This window comes from Pteropus vampyrus, unplaced genomic scaffold (assembly GCF_000151845.1).
Source record: "Pteropus vampyrus isolate Shadow unplaced genomic scaffold, Pvam_2.0 Scaffold70, whole genome shotgun sequence".
Taxonomy (NCBI): domain Eukaryota; kingdom Metazoa; phylum Chordata; class Mammalia; order Chiroptera; family Pteropodidae; genus Pteropus; species Pteropus vampyrus.
In genome coordinates this window covers 4858-19538 of record NW_011888851.1, presented here as the reverse complement: position 1 = coordinate 19538, position 14681 = coordinate 4858, and the positions used below count along the sequence as shown (strand labels likewise).

The 14681-nt window shown below is 34.0% G+C and overlaps 1 pseudogene; it reads right to left on the bottom strand.

Annotated features, from left to right (window-relative positions):
• Positions 1–9012: 9012 nt before the first annotated feature.
• LOC105293262 lies at positions 9013–9529 on the bottom strand (annotated as a pseudogene).
• Between the last annotated feature and the right edge of the window lie 5152 nt (positions 9530–14681).

The window sequence follows — 14681 nt, the reverse complement described above, 5'->3', positions numbered from 1 at the left end:
GACTGTTTAAAGATAAAATTGTCTAGATTTGTACATTTCTTAAAGAATATCAATCATATAGTAACAATCAAGAAAAGATTTGGATTGAGTTCTATAGAGAGTTAATTTATATGGCATATAATCTATGAGATGAACTTCTCCATTTTGCCCTAAATTTAAGGAAAGGGATTAATTTAAAATATGTGATAATTATTTAAATTAGCAAAGAGTCATTTATATAATTTAATGTTCAGGAATTTAATAATAGATGATGTTTTATTACTTTTAGTTTGTTTTATAAACTAACATAAAAAATATTGAACTTGAATCATTTGAGGAACGTTTTGTATAAAGGATAAATTAACTGTCAAAGAAATGTGAAATACATGCATCTAAATTTTGCTTTCCTGCCACTAGGGGGCACAATAGAAGTTTAAAAGGCTTTATTTTCACTTAACTGATCGATCACATTAGAATTCAGAGCACCTTTGTAAGAGAATCCTTTTAAAGCTACTTTTAAAGAAATTATATATTCTTTGCATGATATTTAAATTTGTTTTGTCTGTTTTTGAATTGCAAATATAGTTAATCTTTTTAAATGTGTGATAGCCTAATAATGAAAAGGAAGTGTGATTCCTATTTTTTCAAGTTATTTATTATGAAGCTCAAAGAATTGTTGACAAAATTTTTTCCTAATTAATCATAAAAAAGTAGAATAAAGAAGAAAATGAATTTTGTTTAAAGAAATCACTTGGATATTAGCTGTCAATGTAAGTATTGTTTTAAATATGTGATAAATCTGAAAAAACTGGGGGAAATCGCAAATGATTCAAAATCAAATACATTCTATGCTCTATTTTCCTTTGAGGAAAAAGATGTGTAATTATTTGTGGTAAAATTATAATACATACAAATCTTATCTGTTCTCTAATTAGTATTTTTAAAAATCTGTTATTTCTTTTCGTTTTAGACCCAATGCCTTCAAGCTATAGAGGAAAAAACATTAAACAATTTGTTTTAAGAGGGTAGATTAGATGTGAATACTTGCCTTTAAAAAGTATTTTAAGAAGTACCCAAATGATGCCTTTAATGCAGGATTTTAGGACTTTCCTATGATGCATGGACTATTTTTACTCTAAAGTCTTTATGGCTAAAATCCTTCTAACTTTTACTTAGTTCTTGAAATAACTAATAAAGAGTATGAACATTATCTTTTAAAAATCTTCATGTGTTGGCCATCCAGTCTGAGGTCACCACGGAGTAGCTAATCTAGGTTTTACTTATTTATCTATCAAAATAGATTTATCTGGGTAATTGTAGATTGCAAGATCTCTACTGTATATAGATTTCTGAGCTCCTACTGTGACTTAATTAAGATAATTAATAGTTAATGACTTAAAATAATCAACAGAGATACCTAAAGTATTGACAATTAGAAGGATTGGTCAGTGATTTCTTCAATTTGGAGATGGCAGAGCTCAAAACCTACTTGATGAATAGTGGTTCTTTAGTTCCACATTTCTCCCTTTACCTTCATAGGCTTCATCACTCTGTTAGGTAGTCAGGCGTGAGCAACAGGAGCCATGGCCCAGCTTTGTAACCACAGAAACTTTCCTTGAAGACCTTCCTTAAGGACCTCCCAGAAACGCCTCCCTTTTAGGGTCATGAATTACCCCAAATCCTAGAGCACAAAGTCTATACAAGCTGCTGGCTAAACCAGCTACAGATGCATATGCAGAAACTACTACCTATAACTTTTGCCCCATTATACCATCATTTTAATCTCATGACTATGCCTGGAAGTTCATGAATCTAATTATAACAGACCGAATTCTGGATAAGCACATGCGTGATAGGCAAAACATTATATAGCAGCCAACTGTCAATCAAGGCGACCTCCCAGATGGATCATGTAGGCCTTCCCATCAAGGCCCAAATATAAATAGATCTTCCCATCTCTGTATTGTTACTGGAAACCTGCTCCACTCTTTGAGACGTACTATCTTATCTCTTCATCTCCTGATTTCCACAGGGCTACAGCCTTCTTTAGTGTGGCTCATCTCCTTCTAAAATGTACTTTCAATACATTTTACTTTTTCTAAATCTCAATGACCTGTAATTCTTTGCTGCTTTGGCGGAGAAGAAACAAAGGACAACGCAAAATGCCACTGTCCTCCTCCTTCTCCTCCCCCATGCCACTGGGGCGACATTGGATTTCACATCACCCCAGTGGTGACAATCCATTAACAGATACCTGGGCTCTCCAACCTTTTTAAAATTTAATACCTAACACTGAACCTATTGTGTTTCTACTATCTGGAATCTGTCCTCGGTCTTCCCTTTGACTTCCCCGTCTTTTATTTTCTGACGTTCTCTCTCATTTTTTAAAAAATCGTATTATATGGCCTAATAAAAGTAAACTTTCTAAGTTTGAATTCTGAAGTAGTCTCATTTACTTCTGTTATTCCCAGTTTCTGCTAAATGCTCATTCGCTTGTGGTAATCTGTGAAGGAAAACAACTTGCCATCTCCAAATATGCCTCTTTGTCATATTGATTATCTTGAGCTGGTTATTTTTAAGAAACAGCAAACACAGGAAACCCTCTGAAAACCAAAGAGAAATTATCTTTTTAAAAGAAACATTTACATCAATAACGAAATCTCCATTCCTAAGGGTGTCCCTCTTTGTACTTGGAAGAGAAGAATGACTAGATCTTTAGAAACACTTATCAATGGAGAAGTGGGGGATTAAAATCTGCCTAATAACCATATCCCTGTTTACTGTCCTTTTCTTAGTAACCTTCTATAACTGGCTTCCCCCATCCCCTCAACATCTTCTTTTGTCTTTAGCTAGAGATGGTACTTAAGGTGGAGGCTTGAGCCATTTAGGAGAGTTACTCAGTTTTCCTGGGTATCTCTCATGTAAACAGGAGATACACATGGTATTAAACTTTCTATTTTATTTTCTCCTATTAATCTGTCTTTTTGTTACAGAGGGATCTTAGCCAAGAACCCAGAAAGGCAGAGGAAAAGCTATTTTTCCTCCTCTACAACTAAATTTCTAGAAGGAAAGGACTCTCACTCATTATTGTATGACCTCTTGCAAGATTTATAATCCTTAAGTGTTTAAAATGTGTTTACTAAATTAAATTGAAATCATAATTATTTTAAATTTTAACATGTTTTTCCGTGTTTCCATTTGTAACATTTCTTTCAGCCACATCTCTACTTTGATTTCAATTATTTAAAATTTCTTTTTTTTATTATTAATCTTAATATTTGTTGTGAGCCTTTATCTAAGTCAGTTTTCTCAGTCTTTTCTCTAGTCATTCTTTTCCTCCCTGACTGGGAAAGTCAGCCTTAAGAAGTTATTTAAGAACAACGCCCTGGAATCATGTAAATTTGTCAGCTGCGTGCTAGGCAAACTCATTAGAAAAACTTACTGTCTAAATAAAACTTTTGATTCTGTTAGGTAGCTAGTCAGACATGAGTGATAGAAAGAAAAATGAATAGGGGCCCAGCCTAGAGACCTCCCAAACAACACTCCAATGGTAGTAGAATTCTAGGTATGCACATGAGCACTAGACAAAGAGTTATATAGCAATCAAGTATCAATCAAAATGACCTCACTTCCATTCATCTAGGCATGACTTTGGAACCACCCATCAGGTGGTTCCAGATATAATACAGACATTCTTATTTCTGGTTCCTTTTTGCCCTTTTTGCCCCTTTGTGGCCTTTTTGTGGTCCCTTTGTGTTGGTTATTGTGGTTATAGCGCTCTGTTTCAGCTCTTCACTGGGACCATGTGCTTCTTTGGAGTATGCTTTGTCTTTCTAAAATATACTTTTAATAAATCTTTTCTAAATCTCACTGACCAGTGATTCTTCACTGCCTCAATGAGGAAGAACTGAGGAAAAACGCTAACTACACTTCCGCGCTGTCATTATCCCTCTTCCTCCCCGCTGCCATTAGGGTGACACCGAACTCCCATCAGCCCCAATGGTGACATTTCCTCCAAATTTATGCTAGATAAATTGTGGGCTTACTCTGTTCATCTAAATGAGTCTCTGGTTTAGAACTGTAACTCTGATTCATCTGAACAAACAAGGATGTAAATCTCTTTGTAAACTCAATTGATTTTTCTGTTCAATTAAAGTCCATTTTCTAGACATACAGATAGTTATATGCACACACACACCCATACCCACATATACTTTCTTCCTCACAGAATGCCTATAACCCAGAACTTGGAGACTTAGGTAAATATATACCAAATATCCAATTTCCCAATCTATGTGTAATCATGATTTGCCCATAATATCTGTAAATTCCCTGATCATTTCCCTTTAGTTCTTCCTGACTCTGCTTGTGCATCTTTATAGGTAATTAACTTGAAAAAAAAAATGATGATAGATTTCTGTAATCAAAATATATTTTGCAACTTAAACTCCAATCATAACACAAGCTTTCCCTGGGATTTACATGGTAACTAGTTGCAATATCTAAGGAAAGATGCTCCACTTTGTAGTTACTGCTAATCTTACTTATAATCTTATTTCTCGTATCTAAAAAAAAAAAAATGAGATGTCCACAAGATTACTGTATACTATGTGTAATGCTCAAGTAATTGTCTTTATAAGCCTCATTTTTGTGTAAGACCAAAATAAAAGCATTAAAGAGAGAAAAATGTCTGTTTCTTTTTATAAATTAGACTGTAATTATATAGAGTAAGAAATGAGATGAATTTTCAGAAAGAAATTTTCCTTTTTTTTTTATGTTACAAAATCTAAGAAAATTCTGTAGCACCTATAATACCTAAACAGAGCAAATACATTTGAGCTACTACTTACCAGGAGCAGATTCAGTGAAAAACTTTTTCTTTATCTTAAGAAGATATTTGATGTTGAATTTAGAATATCATAATTTATATTATTAGCTCTCCTAGGTCTTATTTTTTTGTTAACTTACATCCTTTCCCTATAGATTCTTATAATCTCAAGGCTTTGAACTTTTTCTATTCCCTAATTACCTCCCAATTAGCATCTCCAGCTAACCAAACTATATAACCAATCACATCTTCAGTAGGTTTACTTGAAGGATCATCATTAGGCAAACTTATTGCCCAAAATAAAACTTTTGATTTCTCCTTTTCCAAAAATATTCTCTTCTTTTAGTGTTCTCCTTTTCAGTAATTAAAACCATCATTCTTTGAGTGGCATAAATCCAAAAACTAGAAGTCATTTCCGATTTTTTTTTCTCTTCACCCACAGTTTCTAGTTTCTAAGCTCTGTCATGCAGATCTGCCACTAAAATATATTCCAAATCTAAGTACTTTTTCTCACTCCATTATCATTACCCAGGTCCAAGCCATCATTGTTCCCCTGAGCTGCGTGCAGCAAGACTACTTTCATAGTGTCCCTACCAACAGTCTTGATCCATTTTGATACAGTTACTATGTAGCAGCTGGAGAAATTATTTTAAAATGTAATCTATTCTTGTTTCTCTCTGTTTAAAATCATCCAAGTTTTTCCTATCATACTTAGAACAAATTCCTGACCGTGGCCCTTATTATCTTGAGTAAATCTCTGCTTCTCTCTCTGATGTCACATCCTGCCATTTTCCATTTCTGTCTCTATATTTCAAGCATTCTGGTCTTCGGGCTTTTTTTCCTCAAACATGTCAACCTTTTCTTCAGAGATCTTCAATAAACACTGAAAAATACTGTATATTCCACCTACTCTGCCTCAAAGAGTGGGAATACACCTTCCGCTCTTTTGACAGTGACCTTGGCCACGAGGCTTGCCTTAACCAATGGGATGATAGCAGACGTAAGGGAAACAAAGATGAGATATGTGTTTGCCGCACGGGACTTGCCTGCTTGCTCTTCTGCCACTGCCATAAGACTTTTTCCTGGATAGTCCCAAAATAAGGACAAACACGAATCAAGGCTGAACTAGCTGTCTCGCAAATCTGCAGTGTGAAGCAGAGCTTCCAGAGTTTAAATCAGGTTCACCCTGCCTCACTTACAGACATATAAAAATTAAATGATTTGCTTTAAGTAACTGAGTTTTAGAGTGGTATATAGTGCAGTATTTTTGTGGCAATAGTTGACTGGTAGAACCAACATTTTAAAACCCATCCTACTGCTAACCCATTCAAATTCTGTAGTCTTTATTTGTCCACTTATTTCTTTATCTTTTGCGAGTAAAAGCAACATTTTTTTTGTCTTGTTTCTTCTATCCTCAGAAAACACAAAATGATGCTTCTCTAAAGTAAGAATTCAGTAAATATTGTTAATTGGATAAATTAATGAACTAATGAAACTCTAAGCATCCTCTCTGATGGTTTTAGGGTAGCTATTTCTCCCTTACCTCTCACAAGGATATTTTTATTCTTCAGTCTGTGAACAATGAAATCCAGGAAGCAAATCTCTTTTGGAGAAATTCCTAGTCAAATGGTCCAAGAGAATGCTTTCCTTCAAAGGACTCTTGAATGTTATTTTAAATTGCAATTGACATTTTATAAGTTACCATTAAAGAGAAGTGGGAGTATGGTGGTCCTAAAAGCACATGTTGATGTTTCCAATTTGTGAGCCGATTTAGACAGAAAGTGTAGGTGGGGGCAAGTTGCTGGAGGCAGAGGGCTAAAATAAACAATACAGCATTCTGAGTCCAGAAACAGCCACTGTAACTAATACCACAGTCCTCATAGTAATATAAAAATTAAACCTGAAATTTATTTATTGAAAACCTACTCTATGACAGGCACTGTGCCAGGTTAATTTGATTTCACATAACATAGTATACTGCAAAGTAGGGTTCACAGAACGATATTATTCCCATTGTGTAGACTAAAAAAATAGATAAAAAGAGCTGTAGAGAGTTTAAATAAGGGTAAAGTGACTTAATAAGTAGAGCTTGGATAGGATTAAACAATGCTCTCATTTCTAAAGCAACAGCTAATCTTTGTAATATTAATACCGGATCCAAGAACAAGTCCTAGAATATCTTGTATTAACAAGTTATAGAAAACATTATGGCAAATAATGGAGAGGTTAATACTTTTAACCTAAAAGTACATTTAGCAAAAGTCAGATTGGATTCTATTTTCAAATTGATTCTAATTCATCAGTTAACCTTGTTTTTTCTCCCTTTCCAGGCTTAAGTGTATTACATAATTAAAAAAATAAATAAGCTATTTATCTCAGAATCCTCCTTATTATAAAGATTGTGTAGAACTTAAATGGGCTCTACATGCATTGAATTCTTTTAGCTGTGGTGGAAGATTAGAAAATATGAGAGGAGAATCAGGAAGAAAGTGAGATTGTAGCCCAAGGAGAGTCAAGCCGAATGGCCTGGGAAAGAGATCATTTCCTACTTTGTACTCTAGGTAAAGGCACTAGTATGTGTAGAATGAAAATTCCAGACAGGCACTCTTGGGGGTAGTAGGCTACATTTTAATGTTATCCTGATTCATTAAGCCAAAGAATGCTGGCGCTGAAAGGGGTTGTATGGAACAACCCCATGGTCTTGTCCTTTAATTTTACAGAGAAGGAAACACAGACCTAGCTACTCTAAGTGTGTTTCAAATTTCCTCCACATTCCAACTCTTAATTGTATTGTTCTAATTGCTTTGAATTTAACCACACTTCTTATTCCAGAGAAAGGTTATTCTCTAACATCAGTCAAGCTATTTTGAGAAGTTGTCTTCTGTGAGTTTCTCGATTATTAGTACAGCATCCCCACAAGTTGGAATACATCCAAAGGGTATTAGTCACTATAAAAAGGACTTTCCTTTTAGACAGGTCTCTCTTTGTCTTTTTCTGTTACATAATATCTTGCTTTTGACATTATCAGTTTCCATCATTGCCTTTTAATAAACACAAATCGTTTATAAACACAAATGAGTTATGGATTCTCTACTCATGATTTTTTATCCCCTTTCACTGTATAATATCATCACATTTTTTCTATGTCTTCTCTGGACCTGAACACAGTAGACGAACATGGTCATAAATCAGGAATATATACTCAAATGTCTACAAGGACCAGGCAGGTAACATGTCCTATTTAAGTCTCTTTTAAAGGGGCTACCTGCTTGCTACTGAGCTTCAGATGATTTTTCTCCATGTGGAAACACAGACACAAGATGGTAGATTTTCCAATTTTTTAGCATTTTCCAGAAATTCAGATTTTTATGGAAATGTTACTGTCTTTAAATACAAATATTAGTTCAATTTTTTTTTTATTTTATCATGCTCAGCAGACAAATTGAAATGTTGAATTTAGCCTCAAAAGCCACCACTTGGCTAGTCCCTGGTTTAAATCCTATTCCTATAACTTTCTACCTTTGTGGCCTTAGATTTTAATTCTCTGGGCCTCTTTAATTATCTGTAAAAGAAAAATAATAATTACTGTCTAAACTATGGTAATGTGCATTATATTTGTTCCTATATGGTACGCATCTATCACAAGGTATCTGTATAACAGGCATTCAGTGTTAGCTTGTGCATCTGATTGTAAGCTGCTCATACTCCTATTTATTTTTAATTTATTTTTAATCTTTCAATTACAGTTGACATTTGTATAACTTACAAAGTGATCCCCCCAAATAAGTCTAATACCCCCTTGACACCATACATAGTTATTAAAATATTATTGACTATATCTCCTATGCTATACTTTACATTCTCATGACAATTTTATAACTGCCAATTTGTATTTCTTAATCTCTTCCAACCCCGCTTCCACCTGGCAACCATCAGTTTGTTCTCTGCACCTATGTCCTCCCATTCTTATTTCCCTTGTTTTCTAATTTACATTTATATTCCTTTCTTTTAGTTTAAATACATTTTATTTCTAGACAAACTACACAAGTTTTCCTTAAAAACAATGCCTCTGCTCCAAATAAATCAAGGTAAAAATAAATGAAGAGTTCAAGATAACATTAGTCTCATTTGTCCAACTCCTGGTGTGTGGATGAAAAGCAACAGCCAGCTATGATGATGACAAGTGATAGATCCAAATGGCCAAATTTGTTAACATTTTTCCATTTCTAAATCTTCCTTAAAGAAAATTATATATGGGGTCACACCATCCTCACGGTAGTTCAGCAGAGCAACCTTGCCATCTGGATTCATGTTTTCACCAATAAAGAACTAGTAGTTTTTTGTTTTTGTTTTTTTTTTTTAATTAGCAAGGATGTGTTTGATTTGTTCTGTAGCCCCACTCATAAAAGGCTTTACTCTTTCTGATTTCTGGTCTTCAAGTTGATTGACTTCATGTAATCTTTGGTGTAGTTCTTGTAGGCTTCTTTTGTGAGGCTAGTTTCCCCCTTGATGGTTTCCGAAGTGATGGTTCATGACAAAACAGACACCAGTGATTATTGTGCCTCGGTATCTTTGCCTTCCCAGCTTTCAGCGGAGGCATTTGCACAAATGAGCAAGTTATCAATGTTAACCTCTGTCCTGCTGACATCTTCCTCTCCAAATCTAGGCACAGCCGTCCAAGATCTCCCAGGTCTTGTAGATGTCGAGGAACATTTCATCATAGCTGATGAAGTTCCCGTGTTTGGTCGTGATTGCGATTGGAAGGAGACAGCGGTGGTGCTGGCTCAGCAGGAGCCTGGAGCTCAATGCAGCTGGAGTGGTGCTCAGGAATGTGGGCAGAAAAGCTATATTTCTTAATCTTTTTAAATCATTCCAGGATCTGTTCACAAAATCTTAAATTAGACTCCATCTCAGAGATGTATGTGAACGTTATTCGTCTCTCTTCTCTCCAAAGTTGAATGTTCTTTTGCTTCTTTGCTTTCCAATTTCAAGGTCTCTTAATGGTAGTACGACATATAAATTTTGTCCCTGCGTGGCTTGTTTTTTAATTGCGCTATAATTTACATGCAGTAAAGGGCATACACCCTAAATATAGATTGATGAGTTTCAACAAATGTTTAAATTTGTGTAATTCAAAACCCAATAAAGATAAAAATCATTTCCTTCACACTCCCAAATTTTCTCATTTTTTTCAGGGGCACACTCCCTGTGAATTTCTCTGACATTACGAACAGTTAATTTTGCTATTATTGATCTTCATATAAATGGAATCAAACATTGGCTACTGTTTTGTGATGTCTGCAATTGTTTGACAGAATGTTTTGAGGATTTGACTTTTGTTATTACAGACATCAGCAGTTTGTATCTCTTCATTCTTATTATTCTAGTGTAGAAATATACTATAATTTGTTCATACGTTCTTCTGTGAAAACTCTTGTGAACATTTAGATATAAGTATTTTCCTGGGCATACATTTTCATTGTTTTTGTAAAAATACCTGGAATAAAAGTGCTGGATTATAGGGTAAGGTGTATGCTTAACATAAAAAGAAATTGCAGGTTTCCTATGTGATTGTATCATTTTAAAAATACCACCAGCAATATCCTTGCTAACATCAGGTACTGTCTTTCTTTTGAAGTTTAGTCAAGAAAACCAGGGTGAATGTGGAACTAGGCTCATGTGTTGTCCTTCTTTCAGGAATTATAGTTATATGCTGTGTTTTCCCCAAAGCCTGAAAAAAATCATTTCATATATTTTATCTTATTTTGTTGATTTCTATGGCAGGAAGATAAACCAGATATCCATTACTCTGCTGTGGCCAGAACTGGCAGTATATATATCATTATTGCAACTCCTCAAAAGCTAGTTGCTTTTCCTGTCTTCCAATTCTCATTTCCCACTCTTCAATTCCTGCAAAATGTTTAGTATTTGGAACTCAATCAAATGGAAATATCAATGAACCAGAAATAACTAAGCAATACTTTGATTGAAACGAGATAAATGGCAACAACCAATCTGATATAAAGGAATCCGTTTTTCAATTTTCATTCATTTTTTTATTAAACATTATTGGGGTGACACTAATACAATCAAATAAGTTTCAAGTGTACAATCCCATAGTATGTCATATATATTACATTGTGTATTCACCACCCAAAGTTAGATTTCCTTTCATCACCAAATATTTGACCTCTTTTACTCTTGTCTACCACATCCCGCTTCCTATGATAACCACTAATCCACTGTTCATGTCCACGATTCTGTTTGTCAGGTTTGTTTGTTGCTTTAAATTTTATATCCCACATATGAGTGACATCATATAGTTGTCAACTTTTTCTGTCTGACTTATTTTGCTTAGCATGGTTATCTCAAGATCTATCCATGTTGTAGCAAATGGCAGTATTTCATCTTTTCTTATGGCTGAGTAATATTCCATTGTGTGTGTGTGTATATATATATGTGTGTATGTATATATACACACACACACACACAGATGATATATAGATGACATATATAGATGATATATATAGAGAGAGATGATATATATATATAGATAGAATATATATAGATGATATATATATCATCTTCTTTATCTAATCTGCTATCATAGGACACTTTGGTTGCTTCCATGTCCTGGCCACCATGAATAATGCTGCTATGAAACATTGGCGTTAATATATTTTTGTGGATAAAAGTTTTCAGATTTTTTGGGTAAATACCCAGAAGAGGGATTGCCGTAATTCTATTTTTATTTTTTTGAGGAAACTCCATACTGTTTTCCATAGTGGTTGTACCAATTTACATTCTCACCAGCAGGTATAAAGGTTCCTTTTTGCCCACAATTTCTCCAACACTTGACATTACTTGCCCTCTTGACTATAGCCATTCTAACAGGTGTGAGATGGTATCTTATTGTGGTTTTGATTTGCATTTCTCTAATAGTTAGTGAAGTTGATTATCTTTTCATGTCTGTTGTCCACTCAAATGTCTTCTTGGGAAAAGTATCTGTTCAGGTCCTCTGCTCATTTTTTTAATTGGATTTTTTTTTTACGAGTTATTTTTATATTTTGGATATTAGGCCCTTACCAAAAGCATTGTTTGCAAATATATTCTCCCATTTGAATGGTTGCCTCTTTGCCTTGTTGATGGTTTCTTTGCTGTGCAGAAGCTTTTTCGTTTGCTATAGTCTCATTTATTTATTTTTGCTTTTACTTCCCTTGACTTTGAGGTCAAATTCTTAAATCGTCTCTAAATCTAAAGTCCATGAATTTAGTACCCACATTTTCTATGCAATTTATTGTTTCAGGTCTTATATTCAGGTCCTAGATCCATTTTAAGTTAATCTTGGTGTGTGATGATAGACAACAGTTTAGTTTCATTCTTTTACACGTGGCTTTCCTGTTTTCCCAGCACCATTTATTAAAGAAGATTTCCTTTCTCTATTGTATGTTTTTGGCTCCTTTAAAAAAAAATATTTGCCAATATATATGGGGTTTACTTCTGGACTCTCAATTCTGTTCCATTCTGGTTTGATTATTGTCACTTTGTAGTATAATTTGAAGTCAGGCAGAGTACTACCTCTGGCCTTGTTCTTTTTTCTTAAGATTGCTTTGGCTATTTAGGGTCTTTTGTGTTTCATTTATTTTTAATTCACCCATTCTATTTATATGTATTGAATACTTACTGTTTGTAAAGCATAGAGATAAATATTGAGGGTTGCACAATGAATAAGAGAGACATAATTTTTTTATTATGATTTGTAGAGATAAATCCTGAAAAAAATATCTCATTGTGAAAAAAAGAACATTACAATGGACTAGATGCCAAGACTTTTCTTTGGTTGACATCTATCTTGATGAATTCACCATGGTTTAGGATCCAGAAAACTGATCTTGTCTTAGTTCTAGATATAATCAAGTCCTCGGCAAGTAATTAATGGTAACTGAGCTCACTAGAGAGTAAAGTATCATAATCAGATTAGCAATTTCTTAATTTATATGAAGATCTCTACCATTGTGTCTGTTCTCACACCCTCAGGTCAAGGCATTCTTTTATTGTACACAAGACTACTATAATTAGAAAATGTTTTGTGAGAATGACATCAGCACAAAGACTGTTAAATGATAAGAATAGTTTCTGGCACCAGGCTCTGATAATCTAATGCTTCATCTCCACAGTGATAATAGCTAATATTTATTGAGCCATACTTTCTCACATTTCAATGTGGTACATAAGCTTATAATCCCTGTTTTACAAACTAAACATTGAGGCACGGAGAGTTTACGTAACTAGGAAGTGTCAGAGCTGGGATTCAAACACACAAAGTTTGGCTCGAGTCCAGTTCTCAACTGCTCTGAAAAATCCAGAACAGTAAGATCAGATATACTGATGCTTGGAATCAGTAGTATATGTGTTGAGATTGCTTGAACATGCCACTTCTTTGTCTCTATTTTTTCTGTTTCCGCGGCTGGTTAATATATCTTTGACTAAGACATCATTTCTTTAGATATGATAATGAATTAAATCACCTTTCAGTGAAGTGTGTTAGGTGGCTTGGAATAACTTTTCTTAATTCATTATTATAAATCTATAGAGAGATACCAACCTGGAGCACTGTGGTTAGGGTTTGCATTTAGAAATATTACATTTGGCTTTAGCATTTTAAAAATTTTAATTTGTTGTCATACATTTACCATGGCGTGATTTCACATTTTAAACAATTCAGATTTTCATGGGTTCTCTTAAAAAAAAATCAGGAAATTAGAAGTAATGGACTCACATTCCACATGGTGGCAATCTGCTGGAGTTCTGCAGGGGCTATATTCATGAGCAACACCTGCTCAATGACTTTAGGCATTTTCATTAGTAATCCTTGATATTCAATTTAACATGAAGGAAAATAATTACTAATACCATTTCATCAAATTGAATATGGATCTAACTTATTTTTAATATTCATAGAGGTGTCTATAATTAGAGTTCATTATTTGTTTAAATATTTTCCTATTAAAATACATTAAAAATTTATTTTTATGAGAAGCAGCCTATTGTAATTGTTAAGCGCATGGCTTTGAATTTCTGTTCTGCTGTTTAGTAGCTTTGGAACCTCAAGGAAGCTCTTTCACTTCTTTGCATCCCAGTTTCCCTTATCTATAAAATGCTGATTAAAAAATGGGCTTAGCTCATAGACTCTTATAAGGATTAAGGAAAGTGCCTGACATTTAGATCATTTATTTTTTAGATCATTTATTTTTTTAGATCATTTATTTTTCCCTATTGCACACAATGATATGAGGGTCATCTTTTTGAATATTTATAAATATTTCTTAGATTTTTTATTGAAGTAGAATCACTGTTTTAAAAATATATGTGCTTAAAATTGTATAAGTAGTATATTGAAAAATTACCCACCAAACAGAGTGTTTCAATTAAATACCTATCTGTGCTCTGATAAATACCAGGAATAACTATCTAAAAAAAATGGCAATATAATGTTTAAGAAGTGACTTGACTTTGTTATTTTATTTTCCATTTCTCTGAGTGAGTCTGATTGTAATATTTATTTAACTCTGTGTAATATTTTGGTTTATAATAAGAAATACATATTTAGTCTTTGTCACCATTTCTAGAACAGAGGTCCTAAAATTCTTGGAATTTCCTAAGTACAAGAGTAAGAAAAGTGTCTTTTGCTATATTAATGAGGTGGCTTTTGGACCCTACCTAAGGGTGAGGGACTGGTTGCTGGGAGAATCAACCACATGATTAGAGGGTTAGAATTTTCAGTCCCTGGGCCCACCCACCTCAGGGGTGGGGAGAGGAGCTGAAGATTGAGTTCACTTGCCAGTGGCTAATGACTGAATTAATTAGGCTTATG